Source organism: Lichenostomus cassidix, chromosome 11, assembly GCF_008360975.1.
Source record: "Lichenostomus cassidix isolate B80296 chromosome 11, HeHo_3.0, whole genome shotgun sequence".
Lineage (NCBI taxonomy): Eukaryota > Metazoa > Chordata > Aves > Passeriformes > Meliphagidae > Lichenostomus > Lichenostomus cassidix.
In genome coordinates this window covers 15,205,846-15,233,268 of record NC_139492.1, presented here as the reverse complement: position 1 = coordinate 15,233,268, position 27,423 = coordinate 15,205,846, and the positions used below count along the sequence as shown (strand labels likewise).

General features: G+C 39.9%; 1 long non-coding RNA gene across 5 annotated transcripts in view; it reads left to right on the top strand.

The window, feature by feature from the left end:
- LOC146432370 (uncharacterized) overlaps positions 1-27,106 on the top strand; it is a 98,258-nt gene extending 71,152 nt beyond the window's left edge. For 2 of the 5 annotated variants that reach the window (XR_014854565.1, XR_014854563.1), the window contains 7 exons: positions 11,628-11,672; positions 12,494-12,609; positions 15,016-15,159; positions 15,986-16,092; positions 16,464-16,508; positions 21,981-23,595; positions 25,483-27,106. This is a non-coding gene — a long non-coding RNA (uncharacterized LOC146432370). The remainder of the gene's footprint in view (positions 1-11,627; positions 11,673-12,493; positions 12,610-15,015; positions 15,160-15,985; positions 16,093-16,463; positions 16,509-21,980; positions 23,596-25,482) is intronic. The other 3 variants (XR_014854567.1, XR_014854566.1, XR_014854564.1) reach the window with 3 other exon arrangements.
- The last annotated feature ends 317 nt before the right edge of the window (positions 27,107-27,423 follow it).

Genomic DNA, 27,423 nt, shown 5'->3' with positions numbered 1-27,423 from the left:
AATGCTGCTTGAGTATGGAAATTACCGACAAAAGAAATTAAGAGCAGGAACCCCATGATTAGACTAATGCATTGATCAAGTCAATTCTTCTCTGTTTCACTGCCAACACACCACATATAAAAGCGTCATTAAAGAAACTTTGCTGTCTCTCCTACTAATGGTCTACAATTTGAGCATGCCCAGATGATTGACAGGCTGTGCCAGGGCTGCCTGTGTTGTCTGAAAAAGCCACATCGGATCAGCGGAAGCTTAAAGCAAAGCATAAATTATAGATATATGTCTGTTTCTTTGATGATGTGAGACTAGTAGGTGCATCCCACTTCCATCACACAAAGAACCACACTTTCATGCAGCTTTTTCACTTTGTCACATCACATTTGAAAAAACAACAGTGAAAACATAAATGTTCTATTTTTTTTAACAAACAGCCTGTTCAAAGCCAGTTTTGAAGTTCTTCACTTTCTGAATTAATTAAATATAAACTAAGTGTTAAATTGCAAAGTTCAGTGCAGCGAGGATTGTTGCTTATTTTCTATATCTATTTGTCATTACTGTTAACTGTTATGCATGTTTCTGAACCAGAGCTACTGAACTGGAATGCTCTTAGCATTTTGACCATCCAAAACAAAGGTGTTTAGAAGGCACTGAAAAGGGAGATTCTTTTGCTTTGTAAATTTTATTGAGAAAAGCTGATTGAACTTTATTGCTTCTAAATTATAGAATCTTCAGTAATACTGCAACAATGAATTTGGGGCTCAGGATACTGCTTATAATTATCAAGCAAAAAGTATGTATAATATACTTATATAATAAAAGAGAGACAGATTGTCATTATAATCCTACCCTTCCAAAAAAATAATATTGCAGGCTTATTGTAATATTAACAGATGAAATGCTACCTAGTTTGTTGATGTTATTTCTATACCAGAACCAAAATCTCCATTATAGATTAATTCATGAATTTGATGGTTGTGGCTAATAGTCAGCCAAAAATAATGACTCATAGCTTCAGTCACAGAGTAATGACTCTAGAAATACCATCTACATTTACAGTTTCAACTAAATGCTTAAAATATAATACTAGACAGATACAGGAGAGGTCCATTTCATATTCGTAAGGTACTACAGAAGAGAGCTGATAGCACTTGACTGAAAAGGATTATTTCTTTTTTAGGGTGGCTTTTTGTTTCAAGTGTTTAGTATTATAGGGTTTCCTTGTTGCCACTGAACTTGCTCTCCAGCTGTGTTGTAATGTTTCCATTTGTGTTTTGCTGATGTCCAGTTTTATTTCATAGAAATAGTTTATTGAGTAAAGCATAATTGTACTTTGTAAAATACTCATCTTGTATCACTTCTTTTAGAGATCAGACATTTCCTTTTCCCATAAGGTCTAAAGATCTGTAAGTTGACATAATTCTGCTCAAATCACTCCGGTAGTGTAACTTAGATTGTCCAAATTCCCCTTGGACTGTGGCCTCTGTAACTGTGCCATCACTCACTTAACTTCACCTTATCTTTAAATAAGTTTAACCAGAAGGGACTTGTTCAACTCACCACCTCTCGAGTAATGTGAATTATTTATATGATCTTCATATGTGTTCGTTAAGCTGTATACAGTAAGCCTAAGTGTAAGTGTTTATTCTGTTCATCCATAAGTGTGTTACCCCAAGCTTTGAACTCAGGCTAACCACAATAAAAATCTCTCCTTTTTGCTGTTCTTTGATGGAAATGGACATCATTTTTTCATGTCGTACAATGGCAGCAGTGTTGTCTCAGTCGGGCGCGTTACCACGGGAATGCATAAAGAGACATTTCACATGTTCAGTGTTGTGTTGCTGCTTTCCAGACCACCTTCCTCTCCTGCTTTGCAGAGCTGAGAGTACAGGAAACTGTATCCCACCATGTCTAACAATATAAATATGCCCCTGTAATGGCTACTGTGGAAGTGATGATTACAAAAGGCCTTTTTTATCAATTCACTACTTTGCTTGAGCAGTTATTAAGTGGTCTTTGTCTGTGAAGGAATGTTAAGCACTGAGAAATAAAAATTCAGTAAAGCAGTCCTGTTTGCTACTTAAAAGGGCCTCAGTTCAAATGGAAATAAACTAAAACAACCACGCTGAAGTACATCACTAACCTGGATTCTCCAAAAAAGCCCAACCACTGAAACCTCCATGTATTTCTAGGTGAGGCTGGAGAGATGTGCACATGGTCTGTTTAGAGGCAATGCTTTTGGTGGAAGACAGTTACACCAGTACTAGTCTGAAATATTTTAAAGGGGATGGAAACAATAATTTTTCTAGCTTACACTACTGTGCTTTGGTTTTCTTTATTACCTCTGCTTTCCATTTGAAATTTGTCCAGAACAGCAGTGTTTACACATGTCCTGTTAGAACTAATGCCAGAAGGACCTCAAAGGCATGAGTCTTGTTCCATTCTTCTTTGGTTAATTTTCCTCAAACATAAGGTGTTTTAACACCTCCATAGATCATAGGATGAATAGGGTCTACAGAATCAAACATTGTGCCTCTTTCAGCATTAAGTGTGCTCAGGTTAGAACTTGCTTAATTTATGAGCTGTGAGGCAGCCATGAAACCATGGGTAGGCATATTGTTAGAACAGATTTCATTTTTCAGGAAAAAAAAAGGGAATTTTCTTGGGGTTTTGGGGGTTTTTTGTCCATTTTGGTTGGTTGTTCTTTTTTCAAAACTGAGATGTTTTTCGTTCTTTTCTGCTTCTTTTTTTTTTTTCCTACAAGAACTTCTTTTGAATTCTTGGGGGTTTCCCCACACTTGTCCCCCTCTTTTCTCTGGAATGCTTGTATCTGTGTACAGTGGGTTTCCTCCTTGGCAAAGCAGCTTCATATGTTTCATGGTTTTCTGCTCTTCTGAACTGGAACATGTTCTTGTGTGCTCTAAGAGCACATAGCTTTGGAGGATCTGCAAAAGACAAGATATTTCATGCATCCTTTCTGAGGCCTATTTCTGACAGTCCCTTGAAACCAATTCAAAACTCTCCCTAATTATAATAGGACAGGTTTGTGTCTGCTTCCAGTCAATAAAGCTTTGTTCTGCCTCAGGGATTTTACTTGTACCTGATTATATAATGGAGGATAGAAGAATCAGGCAATAGTAATTTTAATCCCTGACTATCTTTCATTCAAATAAAATGTGCAAAGAGATTTAGTGAAAGGAAGAAATGTGAATGTTGTACTACCAGAGAAAACATTCTACAGTGAGTTCTGCTGGGTGGGACACTGAGCTCCCCCTCTATTTTCCCCTTTGCAAATATTTTGGGGTTGATATTGGACAAAAAGGCTGTGTTTGAAATGGCAGCTCTCTCTGCATTGCAGACAGCCTCCAGCCCGTGGGTGCAGCTCTGGGGGAAGGCTGAGCTCCAGCAGCAAGTGCTGCTCAGATGGTCACAGTCCTGGGCTGGAGAAAAAGAACCAGAAAATCAAAACACTCAGTACTATGTTGAAGCAAGCCTGGGTTTTGTGATCCCTATTTTTCACTTTTCACTGGGGTATTTACTTCCAGACTTGGAAGCTTGAGGTCTCCTTCTGTCAAAGCAGCATTGAAAAGCTGACCCATATATAAAGTTTTAAACACAGCATGGTAATTTTTCTGTTGTTAACAGAGAGTGTATTTTAATTTTTTGAGAGCCTTTCTAAAAATAGTGAATAATATGCCTAACTTAGGAAACACACTAGATATTTTTCTTGATAAAACTGTTCCAGAAGCCAATATCTTCACAGAGAACAATCCTAGCTCTGCATCCTGTGATGAATGGTTGGCTATCCTATTGTCAGATCTGGGACCAAAAATTAAAATTAAAGCTGTTATTAATAGGGAAGAAAGGGAACTACGTTAAGATATTGAGGTTTATATTTTTACTGTGCAGCTCTAAAAGGAGGTTTTATTGTTTACAGAGAAATTATTTTTATCAAGGTACTCCACTCACAAACTGCTAACAACAGATCAACCTTACGGTGCTCCTCAAGATTCAGTTCTGTGACCCACAACTCAGAGTCAAGAGTGGGAAACCAGGAGCAGCAAAGGATCAAATCCATTCTCCTTACTTTTTGTATCTGGGTCATCCTAATTGATCCCAGCAGACTTCCTCCTGGCTGGACTACCTCAATCAACCCACCTGCATCCTCACCTGCAGAAACTTGTCTCTTTACCCAGCAGCTGGGGCAATACCTTTGGGGGAGAAATGGTTTCCTCTGTTACTCCAGGGAAGATTTTTAACCTCATCATTGTCTTATACCTTGCTGGGCTGTCAACATCACAAATGACAAACCAATACTTGCACCTTCCAGCCCACCCTGTGTTTGCTTGTACTCAGTGGTACTGCAAAGCTGGATTAGATATTTTAACTAACTGAGTATTGAATTGGTTTTCTTAATGTTTCATGCACTTAGCAGTTTTTAATCTGTCTTTAATGTCTTTCTGTAAAACCTGATAGGTGGAGCAAGAGCTACAATGCCTTTAAGATAGATACAGTTTTAATATATGGACCACTGAACTTACAAAACCTTTGCTGAAACATATAAAAATATCACTGTTAACCTGTACATTAAGTGTTGAGGTTAGAAAATTTCTGTACAGTTGATGCTGTAGAACTTGCTTATGTGTGAAGTCACATGTTTCTTGGTGCAAAATCTCCTAAAGCCATTTAATAAGTATAGTATCTTTTGCAGGATTTTAGCCAATATCTAAATCAATATGCACTGATACCTCTTTAAGAGAGACCATTTGTGTACAGTTTATACTTTCAGGTCTAGATATTTCAATTCAGTTGACATGTATCTAACCTTGTGGATGCTTGCACATTTCTCCAAGCATTTTTGATATTATTTGAAAATGTCTTATTTTTTGATAAAAAAATCCATATTATTTAGAAGCTCTGACTGATAATGAAAGATTTTTATTTGTATTCCACAGCTATACATTTCTTCTGTATCTTCACATTTATAACAATCTTAAAAGAGTTTTTGCATCTGTGTATATATGTGAATAATATGATGGTTGTACCCTTTTTAGGTAAAAAGGAGTAACTGGAAACTGGTAACTCTCTTAACTTTGGGTTTTCCTCTCAGACTAATTTGAATATGGAAAAAGTGATTTACCACCTGAAAAAAAATTGGTGCTCTAGATGTGAGCCTAGTTTCACCCCTTTCTTATTTCTTTCTTCATCTATTGCATCTATTCCTGAAATATCAGAATGCAAATGCATTAACATTCATTACATCTGCTGAGGTCAGAGCATTTGAATAATTCCAAATTAAGGATAGTGACTTATCGCGTCCTTAGTGTAGCAGACCTCAAATGCTGACTTCTTCAGCTGTCATGGTGTAACACCATACCACAGGCTGGGCTTAAACACTGAAAATTAAAGTCTGCAGTAGGGCTGTTCTGAGTATTGCACTGCTCTTTTGTTCATCTTCTCTTTATTTTTGTCAGCAGAGCTCTTTCAGGTGTTCACTTTTCTCTGGAGCACTGGAGCTGTTCCAGCAGCCTGTGCAGTCCAAGGGAGCTGCTGAGCATTGCCAGCAGCATCCATACCAGAGAGGGAAGGGAACAGAGCACTGCATCCTGGAGGGAACAGAGCACTGCATCCTGGAGGGAACAGAGCAGTGCATCTTGCCCCACACAGGCAGCAGCTCTACTGGATGGAGTGTGGAGTGTGCAGTGCTGGCTGTGCCCCCAGGATCTACAGTGAGGGTTCCTCCTCTAGCTGCCTTGGCACTGCTAACATCTGCAAGTTTGATGCAGACATATAAAATGTGCATTTTTCTGCTTCCCATAGCTGCACAGCTCTCATGCCAGTCGCAATCAGTTAAGGTGAAAAAAATCCTAATAAATATTTTTCATATCAGTTACAGTGCTTATGTTTTGTCAGAAGGAGGGAGGTACCTGTGGTTTTGTTGTTTCTGCCACCAATTAAGCTGTAACCTTTTTTTTGTGTAGATAAGCTTTAATTTCTTTGTGGCTCTGGTGGTTATTTAAGTATAGTGAGAGTGGAGACCTGATAGCCACATTCCAGTATCTGAAGGGGCCTACAGGGAAGCTGGAGAGGGACTCTTCATTGGGAGCTGTAGTGACAGGACCAGGAGAAATGGGTACAAAGTGAAAGATTGAAAATGTGGCCTAGATTTAGGAAGAAATTTTTTACTGTGAGTGTGGTGAGACACTGGAACAGGTTACAGAAGGAGGTAAAGTCATAAAAGAAAATACAAGGTTGACTTGAGACTTCAGTAGCAGGTCTGCATCATTCCACCAAATGACTTAGACAGCTGGTTTAGTTTGTTTATGCCTATTGAATTGTGTGTGTATAGGTGACTAACAAAGGGCAGTATAGAGGGTGGTCTGTTCTAACAAGTGGCCTCAGAAAGTATTTCTAGTTTTACAAACCTCTGCAGCCCAATGAGAAAAAAGGGATTGGTTTAGAGCATGTAAGAGAAGTGTGTTCATGACAATTCAGTGTTCACCACAGAGCATCAAGCTGTCCTTGCTTGCTTCGTCCTAATGTCCACCAGTAGTGAGATTTTCAAAGCTCTTCATGCAAATCCTACACACTCTAACACTGTGAGTAGGTGCCAAGCTCCAAGTACCATACAGACACTGCTTCCCCTACTTAATTTTATTTTCATTCTTTCATGACAATATATAAGAAATTCTTATAAGAAAATACTGTATTTTGCTCGAGAATTAATTGTGTAGAAGTTTTCTCATTTCCCTTTCTTTTCAATATATATTTGAAATATCCTGTCTAGAAATTATCCAGTACTGCTGGTGTTTCATTCTACTGAACTATTGTTTTCATTTTGAGAGTCATCTTTTCCTTTCTTCTGAAATAAGATCTAGACTAAATACCAAAATTCTTTTGCTGCATATTATGGCTGAGCGCACTAAAATATAAAAACCTTGATTTAAGATTTTTTGAATTCAAAGATCCTAGGCAAGTGTTCATTTGAAGGTTCAGTGGCATTTTGAAATGAGAACATCATATATAAAGATGTCAGAGATGGAGCCTCCCACAGTTAGGTTGAAAGAAGGAGAACAGAATGAATAGAAGAGTTTCTGGGTTTTAAGGAATTTTAACATCTCATTATTTGAGATTACTGTACATATAATTTTCCAATATTTTGTATTATAGACTTTGAATGTATTGGTTAAAATCACTTCATGCCTGGCATCAATTTAGTCTTATTCATTATCTCCCTTAAATACAACTTTAAAAATAGCTGGTTTCAGTTAGTGAGCAATTTTCTGATAGGTACAGGTTCTTCAACATTTCTAAAGTGAACTTGGAAATGAAAACAGACTACGAGGTAGCAGTCCCTCAACATTTCTTGAGCAGCCTGGTATTATGTGAATCAAGCAGTAATAACTTTTACTAAATTTATAATTCATAGTTTGCACTGTATTTTAGTGCATCCCATATTTTCATGATCCTACAATTAAAGCTCTTGCTACCTAAGTGATGCTGACTTTCTTAGTCTAATGACAATGATTGTGACATTATAATCTGATATATCTGGTCAGTACTTTGAGCAGTGTTGATATGTCTTTGGTAATCTAAAAAGGTGGATAGAGCTGTGTTTCCCTGAGGTGGGGCTGGGATTTGGGCACCACTGGAAGAATCTCTGTATTTGGTCTAGCAGCTACCTGAGCTATACCTATTAGTGGAACTGAGGTCACCAACAACCTCCTCAGCCACACCTCATCTTAAAATCTGTGTCCAAGTCCATGTCTCTCTTCTATAACACAACTGTAATCTGCCTGGAAGCAACTGAGATATTAAATGATATTAAATGCCTCACTATATCCTTCAATATCTCAAGTTTTTAAAAACGTCCCATTAAAACATGTACCATATGCTTTCTATCTTTGTACCAGGGGTTTAAAACTGTAAAACTTGTGACCTTTAAAAGTAGAAAGCAACTTCCATGGCATTTCTAGATATCTAATTTAGATATCGAGATATCTAAATATTACGCAAATACATAAAATCTTAGAGTTGGTTATCATATAATTGCGTATCCAAAACACCTATTGAAAGTACCAAATAAATAAATACATGCATTTATTTGAGATAAATACATCCATCATTTATAATGTAACCCTTCTTGAAAGAGCTTATAAAAAAATTAGTTCAACCCACATGTTCCTCCCTTCTGACAGGGAAATGAAGTGTTCCAGTTGATTTACATCACTATTTCTATTTCTTATGCTATTTGGAGTTGTTTCCTAACGCTTGAGAGAAACTTTCTGTTCTAGATACACCAGAATATCACCCAATGTCTGCTGCAAGGCAATGCTTGGACCTGAATGGAGAAGCAAAAGGGGGGAAGGAGGTGTTAGATAATAGAACTGCCCTCCATTTTCTTTCATGTCTGCTGGGAAAACAGAGATGATATTCTGTGAAGGATCCCAGGCAGAGTTTCCTTCTGTGAAGCACTGGAAGCAGCTCCTTAGAAAGTAACTATGTTATCTCATGCCAAAGAGATTTTAAGAACAGGTTCAATAATGTCTTTGTGAGGAGTAGTGGTGAGATCCTCTCACTTTGCAAGGGGTTGAAGGTGGAGGTCCTTAGAAATAATGGTTCTTTTGACACAGTGAGAAATCTGATGTCTGGTAATATATGAGAAATATTGAAAGTTTATATTAATCAGACAATTCAAAAATGGTTGGGAAGCCTTGCTCTAGATGGTCCTTCCTGCTCACCATTTCTGCCACATTTTGATGTATGCCTGGGCTGCTTCAAATACAGCTAATTACAGTGGTACTAGTGTGAGACACCAGCCACGCTCATACAGAGATCCTTTCCTTTTTCCTTTTTCCTTTTTCCTTTTTCCTTTTTCCTTTTTCCTTTTTCCTTTTTCCTTTTTCCTTTTTCCTTTTTCCTTTTTCCTTTTTCCTTTTTCCTTTCCTCCTGTTTCCTCCCATTTCCTCCTCTCTCCTTTCATGCTGGAAGCAGAGGTTGGATAGATGGGCTCTTTGGTTTCTCAGGTAAAAGGTGGGCCACCAAAAGGGTAAATAGCCTTCCTTCCAGCTCATTGGAAAAACTACAGCATCTGCCTGGCTTCTGAGGAAAGTTCCCTCACCCAGGGATGTCCCATGCCTTGGGAAGAGGTGGATCACAGCAGATGGAGCATCCAGGGCAGGGCAGGGCAGAATTCCCTCTGCTGAGGGGGAAAGGCTGTGCTCTGCAGGAGAGGGAGCTGTGCTCCACCCCTCCATAGCTCAGTACCATGCCAGACCTAAAGCACGAAAGGAGGGAACAGGAGCTCTCTATTTTAAAAAAGTGCAAAATTCTGACAGGGAAAGAAGTAACACAATCAGATGCAAAAGAGAAATTCAATCTGAAACAGTGGGAATGAACTGAAATTGTTAGGGAGTGGTTTAGTCTCAGGGAGGCCCACAAAAAATTCACATCTTGGCACCTGAAAGCTGAGATAGCCACTCACAACAGTGTCAAGCTAATAAAAAAATGTAGCCTTTCCAAACTGGTAGCATTTCAAAACCTTCTCCTGTCTTGGACTGTACTTTATTCTTTCTCCTCCTCTACTAGCTTCTAAAATGAGTTTTGCTTGTTATCATAGGCAGCTTTGCCAGTTCTTACTGTTTTATCATGAACTTCGAGGTATTTGATGCTTTATTTAAACCCTCTGCTCCTGCAAATGCAAAAAGAATTTTTTTAAAGGTAAAGCAAAACTTTCTAGGTCTCATGATTATGTAGGAAGCTTGAAAGTGTGATCCCAAAAATATACCTTAAGACTTAATCCCTCAACATTCAGAAGTCATCATGTGAACATAAAGAAACCAAGTATGCTGGGGATTTCAGTTTCTTGTTTCTTGGATTTTTTTTCGCTAATCTCAGAGATATTACGCTTGTTGTCAGAATTTTGGGAAATCCAGTTGATGGTCTGTTGAAGTTTGGAGCAGTGCACATACTGAATGAAGACTATAGTCTTTTTACTAGAGCTTCAAGCCCCAGTGCAACAAGTGGACAGAGACTTTTCCCTAGAAACCAATGGTAAGACATTTGGCATGTCATCGCTAAGGCTTGCTAATATTAACCAAAAATAAATGCCAGAAAATACACTAAAAGCTATAAAGCCATTACTTCTTAAAACTTGCCATTTGCTTTAGGTGCCACTTAGACCCTGTGGTAGAATCTCCTGTGTTTGGCAGGAACTTGACAGAAAGTGTATTTGATATTTTAAAATCTTTGGATTATTTGATAACTGGAAAACATGCAGATTTCTGCAAAAATGTGAAAATGAGTAATCATGATTTCCCATGACTGCATTTTCATACTGATTCTTGCAATCAGTCATTTGCCTTTATTGTATCTTTCTTTTCCCACTTGCCTTTTGACTTGGCCCATTCTTGAAAACTTTGTTGCTGTGTTTGGAAGAGGACAGCAACAGAACCCAGAATTTCTTTAAGCAAGTTACTTTTCCAGCACTTTTCCTCATGAAAATAACCTTGAAGATCCTTACTAAAACTAACCGAGAAGGCTGAAAGCTTGCCTCAGATTTTTCCCCCTCCTAAAGTTTACTCAGAAGCCTCCTAGGATTGGGCTTTAGGGTCTGTGGGCTGCTCAAATCGAAGGCCAAATCCTCAGAGGTGATGAGCAGCTGCAGCTACAAACTTGGCTTCTTGTTAGTAGTGGCTTCCAGCAACATCTGCAGCTCCTACAGGGATCAGGACTTAGTGGCTCTTTGCAACTCCCAACAGGCTTTGTTCAAGGCTGATACATTATTATACTTCAGTTTCACTTGCAGTAGGATGTTTTCAAAAGCCTGCCTAGCGTGCAGTAACTGCATATTGCTGAAGATCCTTCTCATGCAGCTGAGTGTTGTGAAGAATCAGAGTCTTACACAGTCAGTCAAAGCCCCCTGTTCTGTTTGCAGTCTCCACTTGACAGTCCACTTGCTTGGACAGGAATGTATTTTGGGGAACATTAACCCTAAATTATTTCCCAGTTTGGTGTCTCCTCTCCAGCAGTGAACACAGTTTCACCTGGAGTTGCAGACAGTATGATCCAGGACCCCTCCCCTCTCCTGTCCTTGTCACAATCACCTCTCTAAATACTTTGGCCATTACATTTTCATTGTCACAAATTTATGCCCTGTGGAAAGTGGGCTCCCAGCATCGTGAATATTGCTTTCAGTCTGCTTAGCCTGACATTTTACTGCCACAGATAGGACTTTCCCCTCTCCCTCAGATGTTTTCTGCTGAGAAGCTTGATTCCAGTTTCTGCTTTCTGATCAGCATCCAAATACTCTCCTTTTTATATCTGCTTCTTTTAGTGAAATCCATAAGAAGTTGCTAAAGTGAAGGACCAAATGTCACAAATACAGCCATGACAACCTTTTGCTAGGCTGTTTCTGGCCACACACTGGTATAAACTGGCAATAACTGACAAGATCAATAATTACCCAACCTTATATCAAGCAGACTGGAGAAGCAACATGCCATTTGTTTTATAGAAGCTTACCTAGAAAAGGTGATCTGAACACTAATAGTAAAATATATTGGATTTATATAGGGATATTGGTGAACATAACCCAAAGTTTTCTAAGCTGAATCATTAACTCTGTTTTCCAGATGAAGACCTAAAGTTGAAGTGAGCTGCCCAGGTTCATGCTGCAGGTAAGTGGTTCAGCTCAGAGTAGTCCAGTGAATTGTCTGGAGAGCTCTTTTGGCTCCCTTATTATTTACCTTAGAAGTCTTCAAACAGTAAAATGAAAGAGGAGGGGACATGAGAGGAAATTAAACCATATAAAGACAACTAGTCAGCCAACTCTTCCTTCTCAAAAACACAAAATAAAAGTTTCATTCAATACCAACAAACCCAGATGTCACCAATTAAGAGCAAAAGTAGAAACAGACAATTCAGGCCTTTTGTTGTTGTTTTTAAAAGTGGCTTTTCTATTGAAACCATATACATATATATGATGCAGATCAGACTAATAACACGCATTTCCAACTTCTAGTCTTTCTTTGTGATAGCACTCAGTTCTGTGCTTGCCAAGCAAAAGCTTAAATACAAATAAAAATCAGAATACCAAATGACAAATTCCAACACTAAAAAATTGAATAAACCAGCAAATCATATTCCATATCCCAATTTCCAATAATGGTGATGCACATAAAGAAATAAACAAGCTAAGAAATATTTCCACTCGTTTGCAATGATACTTGACACTTGAGCGTTTTACTCTTTTCAAAATATTAAGAGATAATTAGGCTATTTTTTGTGTGAAATGTTCATATGGTTATTTCATTTCCCTCCTTGCAAATCTCTCCAAGTGCTCTTGTGTGTGACTTAGAAAAGCAGCATGCACATGGCTTTCCTAGCTCTCCCTGGAAAGAGTGGGGCCTGAATGCAAAAAGCAACTGAAAATGTAGCAATATTGGATTTTGCTGTTTGTAGGCCTGAGCTCTGGAGTGGAAGCTGAACTTTGTTGTAGTTATGTGGTCTCTGTGAAGAACACATAGGGAGAGAAGATGCTTCAGAGGAGCTGCAGATCCCCCTGGTATCTGGAGTCACCTGGAGGAGTCTGAGGCCAGCCAGGAAAGCCCTGAGGTGAGGGATGTGTGGTAATGACCCTGCTGGGCTGGTGACCCAAAGGAAAATGTATAGGGTGGGCTTGTAAGTGTTATTTTTCTGGGAAATTTGTCCCACTCCGTAGCAAGACCACGAGGTTTGGGCGAGGGGGAGCAGAGCTCTCTTCACAGCAACAGCCTGCAACTTAGCTTAGGCTTTAGCATGGTGTGAAACTCTGTGCTTCAAACCCTCATTCTCTTGCAGCAATGTAGGTCCAGTGGAGTTCCACTGGGGTTAATGATGTAAGTCCTGGGGAGAGGGCACTGCTTTGGGGCAATCAGACATGAAGCACACACAGCATGTGTGGAAAAGCATGGCATTAAACATCCATTCACACACTCCACCCCTTGCCTGGCGTTATGGAAGTGTTCACTCAGGGTCATCCTTCCCTTCCAAAAATAAACCTGGGACTGATTATAGATAGCTTTGCATCAGAATCATGTGAAACTCGTGGGTTTGAGTCCAGAGGAAACGTGGGAGGTTCTTGTTATGATTTTAAGTTCACTTGAATTTGAAACTCAGGATGAGACTTAGGGAGGGGAAGACTGAACACAGAGGGATACACAGGAAAGAATACATTCAAACCAGCCCTTGTAAAATGCAACTGCCAATGGCTTGAGAAGAAATCCTCATTCAAAAAATTAAAACAAATCAAAAGACATTCCTCTCCCTTAAAAGTCTGACGCTTAATCCTACCAAATATCCCTTTTTCCACTCTGGGCAATCCTATTTTTTAGCAAAAAAAAAAAAAAAAAAAAAAAAAGAAAATAAAATGCATAATATGTTGCCCAATGTCCCTATAACAGCTCTAAAAAGCAGCGGAAAAGTATGTTTTAATTAATTTATAAACAAAAGATTATTTCCTGCACTGCCAGCAAAAATCCTGTTTGCCGACAAGGTTCTGGCTTCAAACATTATCAGCAACTGGCAGGATGAGTCCTTTTATGTAAATGAATTCATTATTATTAATTTCTGCTGGTGCTGAACGATTTATGAACTGCTTTTCGAATATGGAAAAGTGGTTCATGAATCAGAGGGGAAAAAATGTTCAAAAAGTCCTGGGTCGATAAATAACAGTAGTCATTCATGAATCCCGCCCATGGTGTCTTTTATCTTCAGTAGGGAGAAGATCAAAATGATAAAATAGTAATGTGCCAACAAAAAAGGATTGAATGGGCTGAGACTGGTAACATTGTCCTCTTGGAGCCTTAATGGGCAGGGATGAATGGTGACAGACCATCCTTCACCAGCAGGCAGCTGCACACTGTGATTCTCCCAAGGTGAAGAGCTCCTTTTTCATGCCACAGAGACAGAATGAGAGGGAGCTGCTGAGTAGAGCCCCATGTGTGCCCCTGCCCCACAAACATGCACAAGCTGTGGTGGAGGAGCTTTGCTGCTGCTTCTCAAGGAATCCAAGGCTGCCCTGCACAGACATTGTCACTGCAATCCTCCCCAGCAGCCTCCTGCTTCCCCCACGTCTCTCACACCTCATTACTGACAGGCATCCTGGAGCTGGCATGGCACACACTTCTTCTCTACAAGGAAGTGCAGCACCAATTGGATTTTAAAGACTCTCATTTTAAGATGAAGAGAGATGAAAAGTACTTGATTGAAAGTGAGAAATCTGGCAGCTGTTCACCCCTGTTCTCTGAGCACCACCAGCCCTCGGCAGACTAGAAACCTTCAGGACAGCACAGTGTGTGCAACAATTGGCATTGGCCTCGCTTAATGGAGACATAGTTTATCATCTGTGTTTGAAGAAATCAGGCTGAAACTCAAAATACTGTGTGTACCAGAACTGAGTTGTGGTCATAAAAGTGGTATTTTCCCCTTTAGGAACTTCTCTGATGTGCAAGTTGCACATAGAATTGGGCCAAATTTATGCCCAATGTAATTTCATTAAAATCATGGAGTTGTGCCCAAAATGAGTTTACCCCATTATTATTTCAGTGCTAAATATAGGACAACTCCATAAAAGCAAAGTAGAGAGGGCCATGAAACAATCTGTTCTCAAAGTAGCTTTTCTTTCTACCATTTTGATATACAAAGAAACTACAGCTGCATATCGTGATTGCTCTTTAATAGCTTTGCTCAGCTAAGAATTTCAAAGTCTTTCCAGGTATTAGTCACAACATCTTGTGAGGTATGAGAAATTCTGTTAGCACTAAAGGTGAGGTAAATGAAGGAAAAGTTACATGCACAAGGTCTTGAAAAGATTTTGGCAGACTCAGTAGTCAATCTAGAATAACTGATGACTTCCTATGGAACCAATAGTCAGAAGTATCTTCCAGCAGAGGAAAATAAAATGACAGACTTGTAGCTGGTTTTTAGCCTTGTTCTTATGTATAAGTCAAACCAGTATTTTGACCATTTTCTTTATTTCAGATTGCCACAGGACAAAATCTTGTGCTTCTGAGCTCAGCAATGAAGTTTTAATCACCCCAATATACATCTTTCCACGATATATATTTTTCTGTCTACCAAAGACATAATGGCTGCTCCTTTTATGGGAAACCAGGATTTAATCCAGTAAGTCTGTGAGAATCAATATTCTTGTGAAATGACACCATGTTGAAGTTATTTTATAGTATGTTGATGGTTAGCTAATTTTGTAATGGAGACATTTCTTCTAGAAGCAGACATAGTATAATTTAGTGGTAAAAACGTCAATCACAAGGGGTTGAACACTTATGTCAGGGCAGGAAGAGGGCAGATTTATTGATGGAAATGTATCTATATACTCTTTGTGGCACTTTGACCTGAAATATCCATTTTGGTTATAATTTTGTTTTGTGAAAATGACATCAACTGCAATCACTAATGTAAAAGTGACACTGGAATGCTTTGTTCCAGAGGCCTGATTTAAAACTCTTGCTGCTGTTTGTTACAGTAACAGCTTCTCAATAGCAAGGAATTAAGGTACTCATTTAACTGCTCCTTTTCTCTGTTTTCAGAACACCACAGTGTTCTTTTTTTTTTCCTACTGTGCAATATTGTTTAAATAATAAACATATAGGTTGTTTCATAATGACATTGAGGTAATCAAGAGAAAGGAGGCAGGTGCTCTGGCTGCTACTAAATGTGGATATATTCCTGTGTGGCTTTTCTTCCTAATGCTAGTTAACCACCCACCCAAAGCCATGAAAAACATCAATAGGAATGGGTAGGAGAGGATGGAATAAAATACATACAGAGGTTAAGAAAGAAAAGTGGCAAGGAAGGAGACAAAGGAAAAGCACAGTGCAGAATACAGAGAACATAAAAGTGTCTCATTTGCAGATTCAGCAGTTCTTGTTTGGGGGTTTTTTTAACAAAATCCTTATCAGTTCAATGGAATCTTGTATTCTTATTTCAGATCTACAAAGGTGTAATTAAAAACAGAATCTGGCCAACCCTCAGCTAGAAGAATGGGAAAAAATCATTAGGAGCCATGTAAATTTTCCAGAAGAGCTGTGCTGTATGGTGAAGTACTGGCTATTGTCTATTTTCTGCTGGACTATCCTCCCCCAAAAGATTGCCTTTTCCAAATAATACCATGACACCCTAATTAGTAAAGGCTTAATCTGTGGGCTAGTCCTGAGAAATCTGCAGTTCAGTGTAGGGTGATTCTAACACAATTGAAATTTAAATTTAGTGTAACTAAGGATGGGATGTTTTACCAGTAGAACACAATGCATTCAAGCTCTCCCATCTTCTGCCCTTCCATTTACATCCCTTGCATGACTATCATGCACAGCTGACAGCTCACTTTTCTCTAACAGTCACGTTTTTTCACTGAGATGTACAAAATCCATAATCAGCTTTGTAAATCTTCATTCTTGGCTCCTTTTCAGGCAAACAAAATGACAGAATCGGAGATCATGCAATGTCCTGCTCTGGTGAGTCACAATGATTTTATCACTTAAATATAGAAACCATTTAGAGTCTGGGGAGTTCACAACTTTCCAGCAGGATTAAAAGTGAGAATTTTTCCTATATTTCAAGGGACATGATCCCCAAGGATGTTTGAGTGGCATTCAAGACTTTCTATAAAGTTGATTCATTGGAGAGTCCTCAAACAACCAAAGTCTGCTCATTAGGGAATGTAGAGCACTGCTCATAACACCCACTAGGGATGGTGTGATAAATCATGGGTGCTAATGCAGCAGGAGATTCGTTTGCACACTATCAAGCACAGCCAGGCAGCTTCTCCTTGTGGACTGGGAGAAGGTAGGACAGGAGGTCTGATCCTCCCAAAAGTTAGGACTGCTGAGCAGTCCCAGAGTGGTCACTGATCTCCAAACTGAAGAAGAATCAAAACAAGACTGAAATTAGGCTCACTTTCACATTTTGCCAATCAGGTCACGGGTGCTTTGTGCTGCAGAGAAATGCTGACTGGCAAGAACAAGCTCATTATTAAAATAAGAAAAATGTAGGTAAAGTTTTGGGTCTTTGATTCTGTTTTGAAGCAGAATTTTTGTTGTTTTTTCTTAACCCTAGACATTTTAGCTCTGCCCATTTGCATAGGTAATATTGCCATCATATTTATTCACACTGCTCATAAAAGAACACATCACAAAAGTGCCTGGAAAATAAAACTCCAATGAGAAGGGACCCATCAAGTTTAAATGGAGGTTTATATTGCAGCATTATGAGACAGAGGCTTGCACATTTGCAGCTCCCATGGCAGAAAGTGAAACTCTAAACAATTAAAGCAGCACAGACATCCTGCCCTAAAGGACTGTAAGCATTTAAAAAAGCAGCCATGACCTCTCTTTACTGGGCCTGTTTTCCATTTAATTTACAGTCTTTATTAGCCAAGAAAATCTTGGCTGGATCTTAGTCAAAGTGATGAATATACAAGCATTTTGATCTACAATTTGGGGTACTTCAAAGTCTTCTTTACTTTATGATCATTTGTAATCAAGGTCAGAACTCTGGTGGTAATTTAGATACCACCTAAACATATTTATAATATAAAAAGTGCTTTGCAGTAGCATGCATAGTGTCCTTTCTATTTTTGCTCACAGTAAGATTGGAGTTGCAAAAGCTCAGGCTCTCCAAAAGTTACTCCTACAAGTTTGTGTAAGCAGCTCCATGCCTAAGTTTCTCTCAGTCAGTTCCCACAATGACACACCAAAATGGAGCAAATATGTATGACAAAAATAAATGGTTTTCATTGGTTTATTTATTGAAATATAAGCTTGCTAATGTTGTAGGGAGAAAAAGTAAACCAAAAAGCCATAAAAGAGGAGGTTTTGTTCTTTTTCTCATCTGTTTTTCTCACTTCTCCATATACTTTGTTCATGCACTAAGGTATAAAAAGCCTCAGAAATGTTCCCCTCTTTAAGTACAGGGATTCTCATGCCAGCAGCATCTTGCAAAATAAAAACTAAAGGTGTGATCACTGTTTTAGCACTGCCATCTCAGGTTCTAGGCCAAATCTTTTTCTAGATATTATGTTTTTCTAGACATTGTCTTTTTACATCTTTCTCTCTCGATTTATGCTTGCTAGAACAAACCTTCTGATTCTTGTACTTCCTGTCTGACCTTTAGACAAGCCCAATCCAAATCTGAAGCCCAGCACTGTGTCCCAGTTTCTCCAGCCTTGGCAGGAACATACCTTGCCCATTCTCTCTGGCTCCACTGCAGGGCTGCATTTTCAAAGTTTATATTGTATCATGTGCCTCTTCCACTGTGCACCCTTTCATCAGCTCCTTCTTTTCTCTTGCAGCCAAAACCATCCAATGGATATTTTAAAGCCCACACAGGCTTCCCTAGACTGTTTATCACTATCACATCCATGAGATACTGACATGAGAATATGTATCCACCATTCACAACAGATTTTTGTTTGAAATATTGAGTTTTTTAAATTTTGGACTGTAGTAATTTTGTCTTCTTCTGCAAGAGTCCCCTCCCATAAAAATCTGCCAAACTACCACATCTGCCCTTCTTCACATCCTCCCTTAAAACTCTCCTCTGCTGTGACACCTTAAAAAAAATGATAGTGGTTAAGCAGCTGATGTGCTGTGACTGCATAGTGATCATAATTATCTCCCAGTTACCTTGTCATTTCTGCCCCTCTCCCCATCTGTTTGCTGTCGCTTGTCTTTTGCTTAGATCAAAGACTCTTTGGGGTACAGACCACGCCTGCAATTCCTGTGCATTTGGATACTGTCCTGAGTGAAGAATCTCGGGTTCTAGGCACCACTGCAGTGCACATAAATAAAAATTACTGTTTCTAAAGTAGAATCCTCTGCATTTTTATATGCATAAATTATAGCCACATCCTGTAATCCATTTTTCAGGCTAAACAATTGACTTCAATGGGAGTTGAGCCAGGGCAGGAGTTGGCCTATAGTCTTTACTCTAAACAAGGAACATAACATATTATTAATCACCCTAAATAGAGACTATCACATTGAGTGTTGCAATTCTACCTGTGGATAAAATAAATACCTTTCCAGAAACCTTATGACTTTTCTCATTTACGCTAGGCCAGACTGCTTTTAAGAAAACTATTGTTCTGCAGGGGATAACAAGATTGCAGTGACTCCCTGGCTGTATTTCCTTCTGTGTTGATTGCTTGGAATTGGCAAAGGGTGGTGAACACCCAGCAGAGTCATTTGTAGGCCACCCTGTCTTTGCCCAGAGGGTGTAGAGGTAGTTCTTCCTTCCCATTCAACATTTTTATCTCCCATTAGGGCAACACAAAACTTCTGGGGGCTGCAATTTTGAATGTTTTTCTGAATTTTGTTAATATCCTCAAATATATCTTTATCCATACTGCAGCCACAGCCTGAAAGGTGCTGGTTCTAATTCACCAGTGTCTTGGGGAATCAGTTTGGCCAGGAGTGGGGCTGGGGATGAGTCTCAAGCTCTCTGTGTGTGCCTGCAGCAGAACTGTTGGTGGGAGAGGTGGCTACAGGGGCCACAGTCATCCTGTGCAGATCCTGAGGAGCGACAGCTGTGTGCTTCCTCCCATGGAACTTGGAAGAGCTGCAAAGGAGAGGAAAGCCAAAGCCAAAAATAAAAACATGCGCAAAAGCAATGAGTAAAATCTGCCAGATTCAAGGAGCGGCTGTACCGCTGGAGAGCAGCCAGGAATCTGTGGAAGTCCCCTATTAATGCAGTGGCTTGGTTGCAATTGCTTCTCCCCACACCCCACCCCTTCCTTCCCCAGGTGAATCTTGTCTTGCACATATCAGACAGACTGCAAAAAGCAGACACTTTTTTTTCCCCCCACAGTATAATGTTTGCTTTACAGGCTTTCTGCCTGAAAATACGTTTTTCTCCTCTTCTCTTGCAAATTTTGGGGCTTCCTAAGTTGCTGATATGTGAAAGTGAGACAAGCCTTATACTCAGTAAATCCAGCCTGTATATATGCTTACTTTCCACTCAAATTGATTGTTATTTTAACAAAGTGTTAATCTTAAATAAATGTTCATAGATCAGGTTGCTTTCCACTTTCTGCCAATGTTTGGGTCATTAGATGCTGGGCTGTGAATGAACCATGCAGATAAGACCTAATGTTAAATATCTAGGACTTCTTTATAAAGGGAAAGATGCAGGAAGGATAAGGATCTCCTTGCTTCAGGCCATAAGACAGCTATTGACTTTCTAGCACTGGGAAGGAACCTTCTGAAGCCTTTTCTGTTTGCCATCATCAGGGAAAAGGTGCTGAATTAGAAGCACAGTTGATCAATCCACAGTTGATTCAAATCCCCCATTTCCATGGGCATAAGGAAAGGTGCTTGTAGCAAAATTAGTCCAGTGGAATTTGGAAATAGAGGTGAATTCCAGGTTCCTCCTCAGCCTTTTACAAAAGGATGTGGCATGTTTTTTCTAGAAAAGGGAGTCTGGGGTTTGTGGTTTTGGTTTTCTTTTTCCCCCAAAGGACATAGGAATTGCATAATTTTATATCGAATTCAGTTTTTACTGTAGTTTCAGTAATTGGTATTTATATACGTGTATTTTGGGGCTTCTTTAGTCGATTCTTTCTGGTTTAATGTGGAGGATTTTATCTCAGTATTTTGAGGGGAATACCATGGTAGATCTAAAAATTGCTTATTCTTTCCTATCTGGGAAAAGCATGCAATACTGAGCAGATAAAGAAAAACTTCATATTTATTTTAGATAATTTAGTCTCTAATTATACAAAAGTGATGTGAGAGAGATACACAGAATCTGACCCAGAATTATGACTAGAAAATAATAATATTATCCTAATTAAAAACCATATAAGAGTTTGGTATCCAGCCTCAAATCCCTGACAGACTTGTATGCTCAAATAATCGCAGCATTTGCAGGCTAAAGATTTTGTAAAAGTTTCATGGAAAAAAAAATCCCTAATGAATTCTCAGTGTTTTTTAATATTGTGCCTCTTCAACAACAATGATGGCTTTTGGGGACTCTTGCTCACTTATGGGACATGTGGGTCATTCGAAAGCTTGAATATTCATTATGAGATGAGCTGGAACTGTATGTGCAATATGTTTGGTTGAAAACTAAATTTTATGTAAATTCTACCGTGATGTTTTCTGGCTCAGTTAGAATCCATTCTACTGTTTATCTTTATACTAATAATGGTCTCTTGGGCTTCTTTTTAAGCCTCTCTGTGTACTTTTTTTTTTTTCTTTTAAAATGAAAGATGAAGATCCAAAGAAAACAATTTTTAAAGATAGAAATAGAAACACTAGGTAAAAGGAATTAGCAATGCAATCTCTGCATATATTATGTGGAAATCTACTGCAAAATTGCAGCTTGAAATTTTATTCCTAGGACATTAACCGTTTCATGTTTTGAGCAGCATTGCTGCTCTGATTCCCCATTTTCTCAAACCCTCTTTGAATATGCTTTTTTCATCTATTTCTGGATATTTTTGTAATATTTATTAAAATATTCTTTCTCCAGAATGATAAATCCAGTTGTCTGGAAGATATAAAATCTGTGGCATAGCTCTGAAATGAGAATTAACCTTGATTACTACAGTAATTTACTAATCAAAACTGGAGACCTGCTAATCAAGCCTGAATTACCAGCTGCTTGATTTTTATAGTGACATAACCAAAATTGAACATTTGGTAAACAAGGGTCTTATTTATGAGGAGGAAAAATTGGCATATGGCCATATTCATCTTAATATATTTCTCACTATATTGTTGCAATTTCCTTATCAGCTGATGTAGGCATCCCCCTTCTAACTTAAGCCATCCACCTGACCCCAGGAAGATGAGCACTGAATTTTAGATTACCTTGGAGTTGGAGTCAGAGTAGCCAATTTCCCATTTTAAGAGGTTTTTTGGTCTACCTGTTGTTTTTGGACCTGGGGAGGAGAAGTGATATAATGCAGTAGCTTTGTGTTCCAGTGCTGGTCAGAGAGCACCTTGGAATAAAGGAAAACTGGAAGCAGGAAGGAGAGGAATGGAGAAGTGCCAGGGCGCAGCCAGCTGAGAAGAGCTGCAGGAGGAAATGGCAAAGAGCATCCATGAGGCACTGGTGAGCCTGGGGCTGAGCAGAGAGAGGGACAGAACCCGAGGGAAATGTGACACAGAGTCACCCAGGGAGGGCCTGACAAGGAAGTGCAGAAATGGACCAAGTGCCCATCACTGCAGCCTCTCTGCTGGGGCTGGGATTGTGAAAGTATTCCTCTGGTTTCCGTAAGTGCAACTCATTTCATGGTTTTAATTTTTTTTAAATCAGTCTGATTTCTGTTCAATTTTCAGCTCCCAGATGGCATCCTGCATCCACCGACACAGAAAATAATTTCCCAGGATTTTCTTTAATGAATGACCTATTATGAACAAGCAGGAAAAACCCATATTGTGCAATTCTTCCACAGAAAAACTGATCATTAATATAAATGGAGAGGAGCCCCCAAAATGGGGAACTTTTTTGTTGTTTGAGCTGTGTATGGTATTTCATTAAGGTGGTTTCTGTGGCTTTTTTAAATGTCTTGTTCAATTGATATTGTCATGAGTAATTGTGCTGTTAAAAAGGTAAAGAACAGAAACACAAAAAGATTATTTCTAGAATAATGTTTACAGCACAAAATTCTCAGCTAGTCAGGCTCTTTCCCATTCTCTGCTTATTACTTTAGACCTAATCCCCCATTCTCTCAATTCTTAGCATAGAAAATATATACTAAAGTTAGTGCTGCTTCCATTTTTTCACCATTTTATCTCACAAAACTGAAATAATAGTTCTCCCTGTAAGTCTTGAATATACTTATACAGGAGCGAAGGGGCACAGGGATGGATTAAAATGCATTTAAGGGTTTATAGGCAGTCTAAACTTGAAGAACACCAGTTTGTGGGCACTGTATGGTTAGACATGACCCTGCAAAGCTTCCAGGGACTACAGCTCAGCACAGGCCAGGCTCTCCTGCAGCACATGCAGCCCAAATCAGAGCAGCAAAATCCTGCTGGGATCCACAGAGAGTCTTCAGAGAGTCTTCTTCTAAGTACCAGGAAAATGTGAGCAACCACAAGCTAAAACTGAGTGCTCTTCCTACTGTTGTGAGCTCTTGGCAGGAGGGGCATCCATGAGGATAAAGATTCCAGATTTTAGGAATGGATTCTCAGGCAATGATTTAGCACATTTGAAGGCCAAGGAAATAAGAGTGTAATAAGTGTCTCAGAGTTAAGCAAGGGGAGACATTTCCCCCTGACAGGACTCTGCTCTGCTCCAGTTCACATCCCTGTTTCTCCCTACAGCCACATTCCTGCACCCAGAAACTTTCCTTCAGAAGTACTGAACATTGTCTCAAGTGTTTAGGATGACCTTTCTCCACCACCAAAACTTCAGAAGCCCAGCAAATCCACCGGGAAATCTGGATCATTTCAGACTGCACTAGGACATAACAGGCGCTCCAAGGAGGCCATGAAGTCACTGAGGAAGGAGTACTTGCAAGGAGGGACTGATGGCTATGGAGAAAGGCCAGCAAAAAAGTGGCAGAAAAACTGGGAAGAGGGAGCAAAAATGGTAAAGTGACATCATAATGCTTTACTGGCTCTAAAGTAAGTGAAAATTATGAAAGCATTAATTTATCCTTTTTAAGCAAAAAAAAAAAATAGGGCATAAAAAGAGAAGAAAAAAAAGTATAGAATGTAGAACATGTGATGAAAAAAGCCAGCAAAGGGAAAGGAAATTAAGAGAGAAGAAACAAGTGCTGGAAATAAAGGAGTGGATGGTGGGGGAGGAGGCAGCACAAAGAGATCTGATGAACAGGGCTTTTAGGTAAGTGAATTTTATTTGTATATGTCATTTCCTACTTTTTATTGCATTTCTTTGGCAACCATCCCACAGTTCCATAACCTATGGGTGGGTGGGAGGAGGTGGCTAAGAGGGCAAAATGGTAGTTTTTGGCAGAATATTGACATGACTTGAGTCAGGTCATTACTTGTGGTTGTCATTAGGCAAATAGTGAAAGTGGGTTAATGGGGCAGGTGTTTATGAATCCTACAGGCTCGAGAAGGCTCAGTTTTCACAACCTGACTCACACAGAAAGGGAGAGGCCCAAATGATTCAAGGCAGTGAAAGTGATGGCAAGCAGTGGTTTCAGTGCTGCAGAGGCCACAGGGACCTATTTCACATTTACAAGATGGTTCTGTCAGGTTGCTTCAGCCTCCCAGAGGTTTTGGAAGGTGGGCACTGCATAGGTTTCTGTATTGGGGACTTCCTTTTAGCAACCACAGGATGGAAATATTTTTTGTAGTGCAAAATGAGACCTTGGTGCACAACTCTATGGCAAAACATGACTTTCATGAAAAATGTTCTGAACTACATATTTTCTGGCTACTTTTGTTTCTTTTTGCCCTCTGTTTGACTCTTTACAGCCTTCTTTTCCTAATTATCTTGAATTTAAAATGGAAACATTTCTAAAACATACAGTGTCAAATAAAATGAGTTCGGATTTTTGAAGACTTTAGAACACACGCAGTAGCTGCCACCCTGAGTCAGACAAAATATCCAGTGTTTTCCCTCTGAGAGTGAGAGGAGCAAATGTCTAGGGAAAAAGTGTATGAACTCTGATATATCTCTCATACAGAGCAATCCTTCTTCCCCTGTGTGCTCCTGCCCTCTGAGGATCAGTGTCAGAGACATTTTGATTTGGAGGCTGGATCTTGATCATCATGTTTAGTAGCTAGTGATGGATTTCGTTTGCATGATTTCATGTAATCCCTTTTATGGTCCATTTACACTTTTGACCTCCACACCATCCTGTGGCCATGAGTTCTGTAATTTCATTATGCACTGTGAGGATAAAATACTTCTTTTGTTTGTTTTAAGACTGATGCCTGCTCATGTAGTAGAGGCTCCTAGTCCTTGCATTTGTGGGAACAGCTAAGTGATGCGTCTGTATGTTAGAAATCAGGTTTTTGAAATACAAAATTCTTCTTCAATTTTAAAACCTTATGATCAGGCAAGATCCTCCTCCTCCTTTTGTGAATCCTTATGTACAAAAAAAAAAAAAAAAGGAAAAATTCCCAACTCTAACTGCAGCCTGATGAAATTAAAATTAATTAAAACAAAAGTAGTTTTACAGTGTTCATACTGCACAGATAAGTAGCCTTTGTCTTATTTTATATGTCCTGCATTGCTTGCATCTCAGGGTGCAGGTTTCAGTTCCATAAGGGGTGGAACAGCCCACTTTGAGGCCATTCTCTGTGGCAAAACTATTAAATCATAAGCACAGTAATGGGAGAATATGTTCACTAAATTCTCTGCAACAGCAAGAAGGGGAAAGGTTTGGAAAGTCCATTAAAAAAATAGGAGTAGGCTTTGTACAAGAAACCTGACTGTGGACAGCCAGCAATGTGCAGTGGGGTGGACCAGGGTGTGATCTCACCAGTTTGCATCTCCCCACAGCTGGTAGTTGTCCAGCATCCTCTCTGCACCACCTCCCAGCCCTGCTTTTGTGTATCATCACGGTCAGATTGCTTCAGGGAGAGACAAAGGACAGATTCCAGCACGAATTTAAAACTGCTCTGCAAATGCACTGTGTGTGGCAGTATTAAGAGCAGTGGTGAGAGGTTAAAAAATGGAGTTTGACTCCAACCCAAGAATCAAAATTAATGCCAGAGAATTTAATGCAACACAAGGTGTGATGGAACAAAGACTGTTGGGGGGTCTCGTTTTGTTCAGTTATGGAAAGCAATATTCATCACTTTAAAAGAAACAACAGTGTAATGGTTTTCACTGAATTGTATGAAGAAACAGGGTAACTTTAACAAATATCACAAAACATGTCACAAATCAATTGTATTGAAAATATATTAGGTTTCTTTAAAAGAAAAGATCAGAAAAGGAAGCAGCACAAGCAGGAAGAGAGACAGCACACAAAGATTTACTTCTGAGTGCTACAAAATATTGAACTAAAAATAACATTAAAGATGAAATTTGCAATGAATCTCAAGCTGCTAAATTCCCAAAGGCTGGGTCTGCCAAAGGCTCTGTTGGTTTCCTCTGTTCTTTTCTGTCTTTATTTAAATATTTTATACAGTTGTCTATGTTCATGTGTAGTGCGAACTGTCATTTATATTTCAGTCCACTCTAAAATGGATCTTAGACTATCTCAAGCTGTGCACTGCAGCGAGGAGTTTGGAACTGAGAGGTAAGTTGAAGTGGTAGGGACAAATGAAGACTGATATTTAATGTAGTTTTTGTGTACTTATATTTTGCTGTCATGTATTTTGCCTTTAAACTGATTTGTAATTTTCTGCATTTTGTGACATTATGATAAGATGTGATGCGAGTGGGGTTTCCATTTAGCAAATACATTGATGTTTTTTGAGTCTGAGTGGTTGAATTCTGAATTCTGACTTTAGGCTTTCGTGTTTAGCAATAACAACATGCAAGTTTAGATCTGCAGTCTCGAATGCTTCTTCTTGTGCTTTGAACTTGCCAAGGTAACCTTTTTAAAACAAGACAGTCTTAAGCTTATTTTAGATTCTGTTCTGTGATAGGCCCCAGGGTGCTAAGTATCCTCACGGCTCCATTGTTTTAGGAATACAGGGCACACCTTACCCAGGCAAACTGGGATTTACTGCGGAGCTGGATCCACCACCTTGGGAGAGATTCTCCCACCCTTCTGCTGTTGGGGAGGAAGCAGAGGGACTTGTTCTGTGTCCATAAAGACAAATTGCAGCAGCTCTGGGGGCTGGGGCAGAGCCAGAGCTTCCTAATTGCTCCCTGCAGGCTGGGAGTCCCCCGGGCTGGGCTGGAGCAGGCATTGCCAGCAGGGCAGGGTGGCACCGACCCTGCTCCATCCCAGCAGGACAGGAGGGTTACACCGACCCTGCTCCATCCCAGCAGGACAGGAGTTACACTGACCCTGCTCCATCCCGGCAGGGCAGAAGTTACACCGACCCTGCTTCATCCCGGCAGGACAGGAGGGTTACACCGACCCTGCTCCATCCCAGCAGGGCAGAGGGGTTACACCGACCCTGCTCCTTCCCGGCGGGATAGGAGGGTTACACCGACCCTGCTCCATCCCAGCTAGGGCAGGAGTTACACCGACCCTGCTCCATCCTGGCAGGACAGGAGGGTTACACCGACCCTGCTCCATCCCAGCTAGGGCAGGAGTTACACCGACCCTGCTCCGTCCCAGCAGGGCAGAGAGGTTACACCGACCCTGCTCCATCCCAGCAGGGCAGAGGGGTTACACCGACCCTGCTCCGTCCCAGCAGGGCAGAGGGGTTACACCGACCCTGCTCCGTCCCAGCAGGGCATGAGTGGCACTCACTCTGCTCCATCCCAGCAGGAGGAAGCGTTCCATGAAGGGTTGGTGCTGCTGCATCCTGACCTTAA